Source organism: Scyliorhinus torazame, chromosome 8, assembly GCF_047496885.1.
Source record: "Scyliorhinus torazame isolate Kashiwa2021f chromosome 8, sScyTor2.1, whole genome shotgun sequence".
Classification (NCBI taxonomy): Eukaryota; Metazoa; Chordata; class Chondrichthyes; order Carcharhiniformes; family Scyliorhinidae; genus Scyliorhinus; species Scyliorhinus torazame.
This window is the reverse complement of record NC_092714.1, coordinates 148690354-148703510: the sequence shown is the minus strand read 5'-3', so window position 1 is coordinate 148703510 and position 13157 is coordinate 148690354.

Sequence of the window (13157 nt, the reverse complement as noted above, 5' to 3'; positions counted from 1 at the left end):
CCATAGCTACGGTCCCTCATCTAAAAAGATTTGTCGCTGCATTTCCAATTCCTGTAGTAGTCCCCTTCATCCGCTGCACTCTTGTGGATTTTAACAGCCAAGATTCTTGGGGCGTCTATCTGTTCCAGTGCACCCCGCATTCTACCCATCACGCATTTAAGGATGGCTGGGCCCACAAAGATGCAGCCAATAGCCACTGCTAAATCCATGGCCATATTTATCAACCAGTACTTCCAACCTCCAAATCCCCAGTTACCCCAAGAGGCAGGATCCTGCATTCCGTCCAGGTGATCCCGTATACGATCCATAAATTTAGTGAGGTTAGCGGTTAAGTCTTGAACTGCCATGATACACTTGAAATGAAATGAAATGAAAATCGCTTATTGTCACAAGTAGGCTTCAAATGAAGTTACTGTGAAAAGCCCCTAGTCGCCACATTCCGGCGCCTGTTCGGGGAGGCTGTTACGGGAATCGAACCGTGCTGCTGGCCTGCCTTGGTCTGCTTTCAAAGCCAGCGATTTAGCCCTGTGCTAAACAGCCCCATATGGCGAATGCCCCACCCTCACGGACCAGAAGATAGTCAAGAGCATACCGGTTCTGCATCGCAAACAACCGCAGCTACAAGACGCTCAGAATTCCCCACCCGGCTGAGTGGCCCTGGTTGGGTGCGAGAACCTGAAGTTGTTTCCAGTTCTCGCAGAATTCAGCTGAGACTGCCCGGCGTGCTAACTGATTATGCAGCATCCACGCCGAGGGGCAGGGGACTGTGGTAGGGACTAGAGTCCCAATAGCAATTTGGCGGGGAAATGGGGTGACAAAACATTGATCGCTGTGCCATTAAATAAAAAGTAGTATCCTTGCTCCGTGTACAGGATAGCGTCACAATCAGTATATCGGTTGCGCAGGGATTCCCCCAGTAGCCCAGTTTATCCAGCTTTGAAACGCCCATTCGGGCCGCCTAGCAATGCGGAAAGCCCTAGTCCCAACAGTGATTTGAGAGACATTCGCCCAGCCACAAAGGAGCTGGAGGCCGGCATTCAATGGAACGCAGGTGGTGTTATAACAAACGCATTGGCCAGACGCCTGGGTGATATGACACCTCCTATCCGTACAGGTGGGGAACAGACATGTTATATTCGTTTCCACCTCTACCAGCAAACAGCCGTATCCTTCACTGCTGAAACAATTCTCGTACGACCGGGAATCCCTATTGGGAGTGAAGTGGCTAGGTATGTACGCTCTCCACCGTTGCAGCCTATCATACTGTGAGTGGGCATTATCCCGAGGAAGGGGAAGGCAAATAGCCGGTGGTGCTGAACCCAGATCGTAAGGAAGAGTGACTTGCTCGGGCGGTGGCTCGGAATGCTGACAATGAACCACCGTTTGGGGAGTGCCCCAAAGCGGTGAAACAGAAAATAACCTAGACACCGCTGCGGGGTTCGGGTAGCAGACAACCCGTCCCTGGCCATACAAGCGGTGGTAAATCTGGTAAAAGAGATTCATACTACCCGGGTTTTCCTCAGTTTGGCCTCTAAATGAATTAAGTGTATCTCCTGATAACCTACGTTCTAGTTGTACTCCCCTCCTTACACACCCCATCCTCTCTCTAGTCCCCCTCTCTCTCCCACAACTTCTTCCTACTCTCTCCTGACGGTCTGATTTGACCTTTATCGCACCAATCTTAACACATCCAAAATCAAATTTACATGTACTCCAAAAACAAGGCAATGTCCATGTAATGTTCCCTTCCCATCGCCGGGACCGGTGCAATTGCTTCATGAGTCCTGCATTTTCCGTTAACCTAATGACCTTCCATGAGTCGATACCATGTCCTCGTATATAGGGGCAGCGAAGAACATCACCTCTGCATAAACAAAATGTCCTTGTAGTTTGGTTGGGGTTACAAATGTAGATAATATGTCCCTTTTCCATGTCCGTCCCCGATGTCACTCCAAGCGAGGTGAGGCCGAAGATCACACAGGCGGTGCGTAGCCACCCCATCATGCTCCACACCTGTAAAATAGCACTGGGGAAGGGAGGCAGGTTAATCTGTCCAAGAAAATGAGGCCCGTTATCAGAACTTAACTGAGCTGGTATACTGTACCGGGGAATGATTTCCCGCATCAGAACTTTAACCACAGTAGCAGCTTTATTATCGATAGTCGGATACGCCTCAACCCATCTGCTGAACACATCCACAATGACCAAAACATATTTATAACATTGACATCTTTCCAACTCAATGTAATCCATTTGGAGCGTCTCAAAGGGACCACTGGGCAACGGGGTTTGCCCCATACCACAAGGGATACCTTTGCCGGTGTTATATTGCTGACAAATCAAACACCGAGTGCTGATATTCTGAGCCAGCCCCTGCATTTTAGGGTGCCACCAAGTGTCCAGCAACAAATCACTAGTCCCCCGAGCCCCACAATGAGTTGCAAAGTGTACACATTCAGTGACCCATAAAGCCAGTACATCAGACATACAAGTCTGATGTGCTGGCGTGGTCCATAAAGAGGAAACAGAATCATATGTACAACCTAACCGTTTCCACATTTGTTTATCACTCTCAGGAGCGTCCTCCTGTAACCTTATGATGTCTTGGATGGTTGGCATTGGCTTGTCAGAGGCAGACCTATTTATTGCAGAACGTTTAGTCTGACCTAACATTTTAGGCACCATCACTTGCTGAATTTGTGCGGCTGTCCGCGCTGCACAATCTGCTTGTTCATTACCAACGTCAACTGGGGTCTTACCGTTTGTGTAGTTTTAATGAGCGCATTTAATGACGGAAATCTGCGCGGGCATAAGGAGGGCCTGTAGTAGGTCATTAACTAAACCCCGGTGGGATATTTGACCACACATAATCATGTCAGGTTGTTCTGACGAAATATCACTCAAATCGTCCCTTATTGTGGTAGTTTCCTGAATCAAGACCAAACAGCCGTGGCCAGGTGCGTCTTCATGGACAGGGGGACCACTAAGAAAACAGGCTGGATTGATAGTGGTACAAATGTGTTTAAATGTCAGACGTGGATTGTTCAAAAGGTATATCTCATATCTATTCTGACGAGCTGCGTTAAGATGCTGAGTCTGCAATTGCCTCAGTAGTGCGATGACCGAGTGGGAGCTATACACCGTAATATCCTGTTGGAGAGTGAGAGCATGTAACGGCTGTGCGATGGCATTGATTGAACGTAAATCCTGTACTAATCGGTACTGGTCTGGCTTGGCTGGTTTAGGCAAAGCAAGTATGGGGGTGTTACATTCTGATTGGCAAGGGACCAAAATACCCTGTTGCAACAGCTCTCGGATTAATTTGTCTATAGACGGGGCAGCTTGGGGTTTCAGGGGGTATTGCCGAATGGAAGGCAGCTTTACATGGTCCTTAATCGTTACCTTAATAGGTGTAACATTTGTCTTTCCCACTTGTGATGGGTATTCCGCCCAGACCTGTGGATTGACACATTCCAAAACATCACGTTCCCGGTGATGCTGCAGTCGAGTGTTAATCGTTTCAGGGACCTCAAAATATTTTATGACAGTGCCGTCTGGCGTGACTTGAAGTGCGTTCTCTGTTGGATCTGAATGATCCACTGCCCTCCTTTCCATAGGCCCCAGATCCTTGGCATGGTACTGGTCGTGGACCTGACGTGTAATATGAGGGCTTACCGAAACTGACTGTGGCCATAAATGTGGTGGTATTGTAACAAAATCGGCTGTACCTTCTTTTCCCGTGACTATGGCTGTAACCTTGACTGGCCATTCGGTCCCAATTAACAGCCGGTATTTGTCCTCCAACACCCTGTTTTGTCCGTTTCTGTCATAGGCCAGGGTAACATGATGCAGTGAATGTTCAATGTCTAACGTCCACCACTGGGGGGTGATAGAAATATAGCACTGTTGTCTCATCCTCCATGATTGAACCGTTACCCCTTCGTCTCCGCACTCTACCTGTAGCTGGAAGATACACAGTAAATCTCGGGCCAACAAGTTACAGTCCAATCCAGTAGTCACTACAAACTAATGTCACAGGTTCAGAGATAGGATACTCACACACCTGTCCTTGGGACCCCGACAAATGCTGCGTGTGGTCGGATAGTGGTAGTTCTGATTGTACCAAAGACATGGCTGCTCCAGTGTCGATTACAAATGGGTGATGTTGATCTCTTATCTGCAGAGAGATAATAGGTTCCCTGTCCGATTGGAGAGTCCTTATGACTAAATTAGCTAGTCAATCCTGTGTTGGGAAAGGGTTTGCCTGGGAGAAGTCAGTGTATCTCGTCTGTCCTCCCCTTGGTGGGTACCCCCTCCTTTGGGTCGGGTAGTCTTCTTCTGCTGCCTGTCTTTTAAAGGGGCATTCCTGTTGCCAGTGATCTGTACGGCCACAATTAAAACATGTATTGTTCCCTCTATATCTGCCCCGTCCTCTTTTCCCAGTAGACCAATGGCCCCTCAGAGGGGGCGGCGGTTGTAAAGCTGTTGGTACTTACGGTGGGCCATAAAGAGGAGCTGAGGGTCCCTTTGGGTGGGTTTGATATCCTCCCCCTCGCTGATCCACCCACCCAAAGTCACAATATTGGAGTTCCAGCTGGTAAACCACCGTATCTGCCGCTGGTTGGGGTCTCAGATCATCCTTTTTCATTACATACTCAGTCTTAATCTTTGTAACTGAGCCTCCTTCCTGGCCTACACCGTCCTTCCAATAAAATCTGACTGCCCTGGCCATTCGGGAAGGGTCGTTCTCTGTCCAATTCATGTTATTACATTTCACGGCAGTAGCCATGGAAGGTGGTAGGCAACGCATTAACATAGCACAATATTGAGGGGAATTCTGACCATTTTGATATGGCAAGTCGCCTGACTGCCCACGGTAGATTTCATTAAAACGTTCCAGAAATTCCTCTGGCTCTTCCAAGACCTCGACGTCCCTCCCTGTCACTAGAGGGAGCTCCTTCTCCTCAGAACCATCCCTTTCTTCTCCCTTTGTTCTCGGAGTTTTCTGTTCCCCCTTATCGGTCTGAAGGGATTTAGGTGGTATGCTTGATTGTTTCTGGATAGGATCAGGCCCTTCTCTCGCTGTCCGAGATCATGTCCTAGAGCTAATTGGGCTTGTGGAACAGAGCCCCCCTTCTCTCTCAGACAGTGAAGATGGTACCGAAGGGGCTGGAGGGGCTGGCATGATTTGAATCTGGGGAGCAGTGACTGGATATAAATTATGATACTCTGGTGGTTCTGGAATTAGTGCAGACAATGCTACAGGTGCAGTCGGAATCCTAGTTGACGTGGTCAAATTGTCCAATTCGTCATCTTCTGTCTCTGTCAATGCAAGGCCAGCCATTGACCTATGTAGCCCATTGTTTTGTATTTTTTCCTCTTCACTAATTGGAATCCCCATTTTAAGGGCATTTTCTTGCCAACTTAATAACATGATCTTATCCCTCTCATGTTTTCAATATTGTCTCCATAATCTAATTAACTCTTTAGCTTTCATACTTTGGCTCTTTCTTTTTTATTATTATAATATATATATTTTTTTATTTGCTTATTTATAACCAATGGCAATTTTTGCTCCTTGACAAAATTATTGAAAAGGTTCTAACAGTGTTCTTTTAAAACTTAAAATGTTTGAAAATTCAAATTGAATTACTGCAACTTGCAAGCTTAGTTCTGATCTCAACTCAGAACTAAATTTACGATTTGCTTAACACAAACTTGTATAACTTTTACAACTTAATTAATTCTTTATCTTAACAATTTTTCTTTTAACAAGTTTTTCTTACATTCACAAAAATGTTGGCTGCTATCAATGAGGGAGCAGTTAGCTGCGGTGATGTATACCGGAGCAAAGTCAACTGTCATTTCCAGATTTACACTTTTTAAAATGGTGTCAGTGAGTTTCTTTAAGTTTCTATTAATTCACAAATAAAATGAGATAAACATTATTTCAAGTAAGTAAAACTTAAGATTATGGCAATTTCAATCAATTGCTTTCGAAAATAATAACTTTTATCAAAGAGGTGGAGAAACCCACTGGTTTCCTTTAATTAATTCAAAACGTAACTTTGCTGGAGTTCACTGACTCGAAGGAAAGGTATCCAATTACACCACAAGCTGCCTGTTATCTCAAGCTGCTGTTAACCCTTTGAGAGACTTCTGCTTTAACTAACATGCAGCATCCAGTTTGTTTTAAAATTTATCGTTTCTCGCCACTTCAGTCCAAGGATACAATTTTAGCTTAATCAACTATAGTTTTAAAAACACTCGTGGAACTGAACCATCTTTCCGATGTCTCATCAGTTCATCAAAAACACTCGTAGAACTGAACCATCATCCGATGTCTCATCAGTTGATCAACAACACTCGTAGAACTGAACCATCTCCCGATGTCCCATCAGTTCATCAACAACACAATTAACCCAAAACTGAACTATCAATTATGATATCCCATCAGTTTAATTTTCTAATCCCCAGACTGACCTTTGATTTCGTCGAGACGATCTTTCCGTACCAACCGCGAGTGACCAGACTAATCAGACGATAAGAAGAGGGGAAAAAGCAATGCGCGATCATTTTCCAGCTATACATTGTGGGCCCCATTTTCCACTATCCTTCCGTCCATAATCAGTCTAATTCTGAGTTCGCAGCTGGCAGATGACCATCTTGAGAAATCCCGGGTTTCGGCACCAAATGACAAATATAAATTTTTTTACCCGTCAGTCTGGCCTCAATAAAAGTCGAGATGGATTTGCAGGTACAGCATTAGTTATTTTATTTGACTTGCAAGTCTGATTCATTTCGCACAGGCACAGGACACAGAACTAGTCTCCTAGACCCCTGGAAAACGAATGAAGAAGGAGACAAAGGGATTTCTGCAAGTACATTCAAATGGCATCAAGTTTCACATACACGATTCCCATAGGTCATCCTATATCCCTCCTGACCTGGCCATACATCCTGATTGGCTCACTTCTCATCCCTTCCTCTGGCCTCCTATTACCCAGCATCCTTTTCTCCTCCTTATCTGGACACTCCTGCCCCTTGCTTTGCCATGCGTTCTGAAATCCTTTGTCTGTGAACCAACAGAATCAGACCGGCCTATGTTTACATTACAGTAACTAATATCTCTAAAGTAACTATTTTATATCACATTCGTCAAGACCAGCGCATTCCCCATTGTAACAACTCGCTGTGTCTTAGAATGTTTCCCCAGGACACCTCTTACTCTTTGCCATTTGGATCTTTGTCTTCTGGTCACCATCCCCCAAGCTACTCTGAACTTATTCTACCTAAACCATTCATGATTTTGAACAGCTCTATCAAATCTTCCAACAAAATACGCCGCTTCCAGGTCTCTGCTCATTTCGCCACTCCATCCATGTCCTCCTGAAATCTGTGATTATCCCTTCTAACCTGGGAATAACTCTTCTAATTTATGTTCAGTTTACACTGAAACTGAGATTGGATAAGAAACTCAGTGAGAGAAGGACAAGATTCAAACATCACAAAGTTTAGTGTTGTGGTGTTCTGCAGAGTTTGATTACTTATGCCATCTCTACATCCCTCAAACAATCTCTACCAGTCTGTTAAAGCTGGTAATCCAACAAATGAAGGTTACTGATGGGCATCTTGCCTTAGCTGAGCCTTTATTGCAATCAGCCTCATTGCTGTAGATTTGCGAGGGTTGAGCTGGGATTGTCCCTCCCCTGCTGTGGAACAACACACCTCAGGGGATATGGCAAACCAGCCAAAAGTTAATTCACTGTACACAATAGTCCAGCTGAGGTCTAACTACTGTCTTGAAAAATTCAGCAAAACATGCTGGTTCTTTTAACTCTATGCCATTTTAAATAAAGCCCAAAATACTATGGCCGGGATTCTCCGACCCGACACGGGGTCAGAGAATCCCGTCGCCCCAAAGCCGGCTTCCCCATTCTCCGGCGCCCGCGGGATTCCCGCCGCGTCAGTCGGAGGCCGTTGACAGCGGCCCCTACCGGCGGTTCTCCGGGCCCCGATGGGCAGGGCGGCCGACAGGTTTGGCCGCATCCCGCTGACATGGGTTACTCAGGTCCCACACGGCGGGACCTGGAAGATGAGTCTACGGGGGCCTTCCTGGAAAGGGGCTGGGGGGGGGGGATCCGATCCCGGGGGTGGGGCACCCACGATGGCCTGGCCCGCGATCGGGGCCTACCGATCGGCAGGCGGGCTGATTCCGTAGGGGCCTATTTTACTCCGCGCGCCAGGCCCCTGTAGGGCTCCGCCATGTTGCCTGGGGGCTAGCGCGGAGAAGGGAACCCCTGCGTATGCGCAGAAATACGCGGGGCATAGCGTACATGCGCAGAAATACACCGGCCATTCCACGCCTGCGCGAACGCATGCGGGCCGTTGCGCGTCAGCTGGAGCTGCGGGGACCACTCTAGCGCCAACCTAGCCCCCTAGGAAAGGGAGAATTCCTCACTTTAGGGGACCGTTGACGCCCGCCAGAGTGTTTGCTGCCGCTTTTCACGCCGGTGTGGGGATATAACCCCATTATTAGAGAATCCCGCACCATATGCTTTAACTGCTCTCTCCACCTGTCCTATGCCTTCAATCATCTATGCCCATCTACACCCAGGTCCCTCTTCCACCCATTTAATAATTTTGACCCTTATTTTATACTGTCTCTGCATGTGTTTGTGGATCCTCGCTGCATGACAGTGATGCGTATATCCTTACTGTTTTAGAGTGATCTGTGGATCCTCACTGTATTAGAGTGATCTGCGGATCCGCGCTGTATTAGAGTGATATGTGTTTCCTCACTACATAGGAGAGATATGTGGATCCTCACAGTTTTAGAGTGATCTGTGGATCCTCGCAGTATTAGAGTGATGTGTGGATCCTCACTATATTAGAGGGATGTGTGAATCCTCACTAGATTAGAGTGATGTGTGGGTCCTCACTGTATTACAGTAATGTGTGGATCCTCAGTGTATTAGAGTGATGTGTGGGTTCTCACTGTATTAGAGTGAAGTATGGATTCTCACTGTATTAGAGTGATGTGTGGATCCTCACTGTATTAGAGTGATGTGTGGATCCTCACTATTAGAGTAATGTGTGGATCTTCACTGTATTAGAGTGATATGTGGTTCCACACAGTATTAGAGTGATGTGTGGATCCTCACTATATTAGAGTGATGTGTGAATCCTCACTAGATTAGAGTGATGTGGGGGTCCTCACTATATTAGAGTGATGTGTGGATCCTCACTGGATTAGAGTGATGTGTGGATCCTCACTATATGAGAGTGATGTGTGTATCCTCACTAGATTAGAGTGGTGTGTGGGTACTCACTATATGAGAGTGATGTGTGGATCCTCACTGTATTAGAGTGCTGTGTGGATCCTCACTGTATTCGAGTGATGTAAGGATCCTCACAGTATTAGAGTAATCTGTGGATCCTCACTGTATTAGAGTGATGTGTGGATCCTCACTGCATTAGGGTGATGTATGGATCCTCACTGTATTAGAATGATGTGGATCCTCGCTGTATTAGAGTGATGTATGGATCCTCACTGTATTAGAGTGTTGTGTGGATCCTCACTGTATTCGAGTGATGTAAGGATCCTCACAGTATTAGAGTAATCTGTGGATCCTCACTGTATTAGAGTGATGTGTGCATCCTCGCTGTGTTAGAGTGATGTGTGGATCCTCACTGTATTAGAATGATGTGTGGATCCTCGCTGTATTAGAGTGATGTATGGATCCTCACTGTATTAGAGTGATGTGTGGATCCTCACTGTATTAGAGTGATGTGTGGATCCTCACTGTATTAGACAGTTATGTGGATCCTCACTGTATTAGAGTGATGTGTGGATCCTCACTATATTAGAGTGATGTGTGGATCCTCACTATTAGAGTGATATGTGAATCCTCACTAGATTAGAGTGATGTGCGGATCCTCACTATATTAGAGTGATGTGTGGATCCTCACTGGATTAGAGTGATGTGTGGATCCTCACTATATTAGAGTGATGTGTGGATCCTCACTGGATTAGAGCGATGTGTGGATCCTCACTATATTAGAGTGATGTGTGGATCCTCACTATTACAGTGATGTGTGAATCCTCACGAGATTAGAGTGATGTGTGGGGCCTCACTTTATCAGCGTGATGTGTGGTTCCTCACTGTATGAGAGTGATGAGTGGATCCTCGCTGTATGAGAGTGATGTGTCGATCCTCACTGTATTAGAGTAATGTATGGATCCTTGCTCTGTTAGAGTGATGTGTGGATCCTCACTGTATTAGAATGATGTGTGGATCCTCGCTGTATTAGAGTGATGTGGGGATCCTCACTGTATTATAGTGATGTGGGCATCCTCACTGTATTAGAGTGATGTGAGAATCCTCACTGTATTGGAATGATCTGTGGATCTTTACTGTATTAGAATATGTGGATCCTCACTGTATTAGAGTGATGTGTGGATCCTATTAGAAGTGATGTGTGGATCCTCGATGTATTAGAAGTGATGTGTGTATCCTCACTGTATTGGTGTAATCTGTGGATCCTATTAGAAGTGATGTGTGGATCCTCGCAGTATTGGAGTCATGTGTGGATCCTCACTGTATTAGAGTGATGTGTAGATCCTCACTGAATTAGAGTGATGTGTGGATCCTCACTGTCTTAGAGTGATGTGTGGATCCTCACTGTATTACAGTGATGTGTGGATCCTCACTGTATTAGAGTGATGTGTGGATCCTCACTGTGTTAGAATGCTGTGTGGATCCTAACTGTATTAGAGTGATGTGTGGAATCTCACTGTATTGGAGTGATGTGGGGATCCTCACTGTATTAGAGCGATGTGTGGATCCTCGCTGTACTAGAGTGATCTTTGGATCCTCACTGTATTAGAGTGATGTGTGGATGCTCACTGTATTAGAGTGATGTGTGGATCCTCACTGTATTAGAGTGATCTGTGGATCCTATTAAAAGTGAAGTGTGGATCCTCGCTGTATTGGAGTCATGTGTGGATCCTCACTGTATTAGAGTGATGTGTGGATCCTCACTGTATTAGAGTGATCTTTGGATCCTCACTGTATTAGAGTTATCTGTGGATCCTATTAAAAGTGATGTGTGGATCCTCGCTGTATTGGAGTCATGTGTGGATCCTCACTGTATTAGAGTGATGTGTGGATCCTCACTGTATTAGAGTGATGTGTGGATCATCACTGTATTACAGTGATGTGTGGATCCTCACTGTATTAGAGTGATGTGTGCAACCTCACTGTATTAGAATGCTGTGTGGATCCTCACTGTATTAGAGTGATGTGGGGATCCTCACTTTATTAGAGTGATGTGGGTATCCTCGTTGTATACGAGTGATGTGTGGATCCTCGCTGTATAGAGTGATGTTTGGATCCTAACTGTTTAGAGTGATCTGTGGATCCTATTAAAAGTGATGTGTGGATCCTCGCTGTATTGGAGTGATGTGTGGATCCTCACTGTATTAGAGTGATCTGTGGATCCTCACTGTATTAGAATGCTGTGTGGATCCTCGCTGTATTAGAGAGATGGGTGGAACGTTGCTGTATTAGAGTGATGTGGGGATCCTCACTGTATTAGAGTGATGTGGGCATCCTCACTGTATTAGAGTGATATGTGGTTCCTCACTGTATTAGAGTGATGTGGGGATCCTCACTGTATTATACTGATGTGGGCATCCTCACTGTATTAGAGTGATGTGTGGATCCTCACTGTATTGGAGTGATCTGTGGATCTTCACTGTATTAGAATATGTGGATCGTCACTGTATTAGAGTGATGTGTGGATCCTATTAGAAGTGATGTGTGGATCCTCGCTGTATTAGAAGTGATGTGTGTATCCTCGCTGTATTGGAGTAATCTGTGGATCCTATTAGAAGTGATGTGTGGATCCTCGCTGTATTGGAGTCATGTGTGGATCGTCACTGTATTAGAGTGATGTGTAGATCCTCACTCAATTAGAGTGATGTGTGGATAGTCACTGTATTACAGTGATGTGTGGATCTTCACTGTATTAGAGTGATGTGTGGATCCTCACTGTATTAGAATGCTGTGCGGATCCTAACTGTATTAGAGTGATGTGTGGAATCTCACTGTATTGGAGTGATGTGGGGATCCTCACTGTATTAGAGCGATGTGTGGATCTTCGCTATATTAGAGTGATCTTTGTATCCTCACTGTATTAGAGTGATCTGTGGATCCTATTAAAAGTGATGTGTGGATACTCGTTGTATTGGAGTCATGTGTGGATCCTCACTGTATTCGAGTGATGTGTGGATCCTCACTGTATTAGAGTGATGTGTGGATCCTCACTATATTAGAGTGATGTGTGGATCCTCACTGTATTAGAGTGATCTGTGGATCCTATTAAAAGTTAAGTGTGGATCCTCGCTGTATTGGAGTCATGTGTGGATCCTCACTGTATTAGAGTGATGTGTGGATCCTCACTGTATTAGAGTGATCTTTGAATCCTCACTGTATTAGAGTTATCTGTGGATCCTATTAAAAGTGATGTGTGGATCCTCGCTGTATTGGAGTCATGTGTGGATCCTCACTGTATTAGAGTGATGTGTGGATCCTCACTGTATTAGAGTGATGTGTGGATCCTCACTGTGTTAGAGTGATGTGTGCAACCTCACTGTATTAGAATGCTGTGTGGATCCTCACTGTATTAGAGTGATGTGGGGATCCTCACTTTATTAGAGTGATGTGTGGATCCTCGCTGTATTAGAGTGATGTGTGGATCCTCACTGTGTTAGAATGCTGTGTGGATCCTAACTGTATTAGAGTGATGTGTGGAATCTCACTGTATTGGAGTGATGTGGGGATCCTCACTGTATTAGAGCGATGTGTGGATCCTCGCTGTACTAGAGTGATCTTTGGATCCTCACTGTATTAGAGTGATGTGTGGATCCTCGCTGTATTAGAGTGATGTTTGGATCCTAACTGTTTGGAGTGATCTGTGGATCCTATTAAAAGTGATGTGTGGATCCTCACTGTCTTAGAGTGATGTGTGGATCCTCACTGTATTACAGTGATGTGTGGATCCTCACTGTATTAGAATGCTGTGTGGATCCTAACTGTATTAGAGTGATGTGTGGAATCTCACTGTATTGAAGTGATGTGGGGATCCTCACT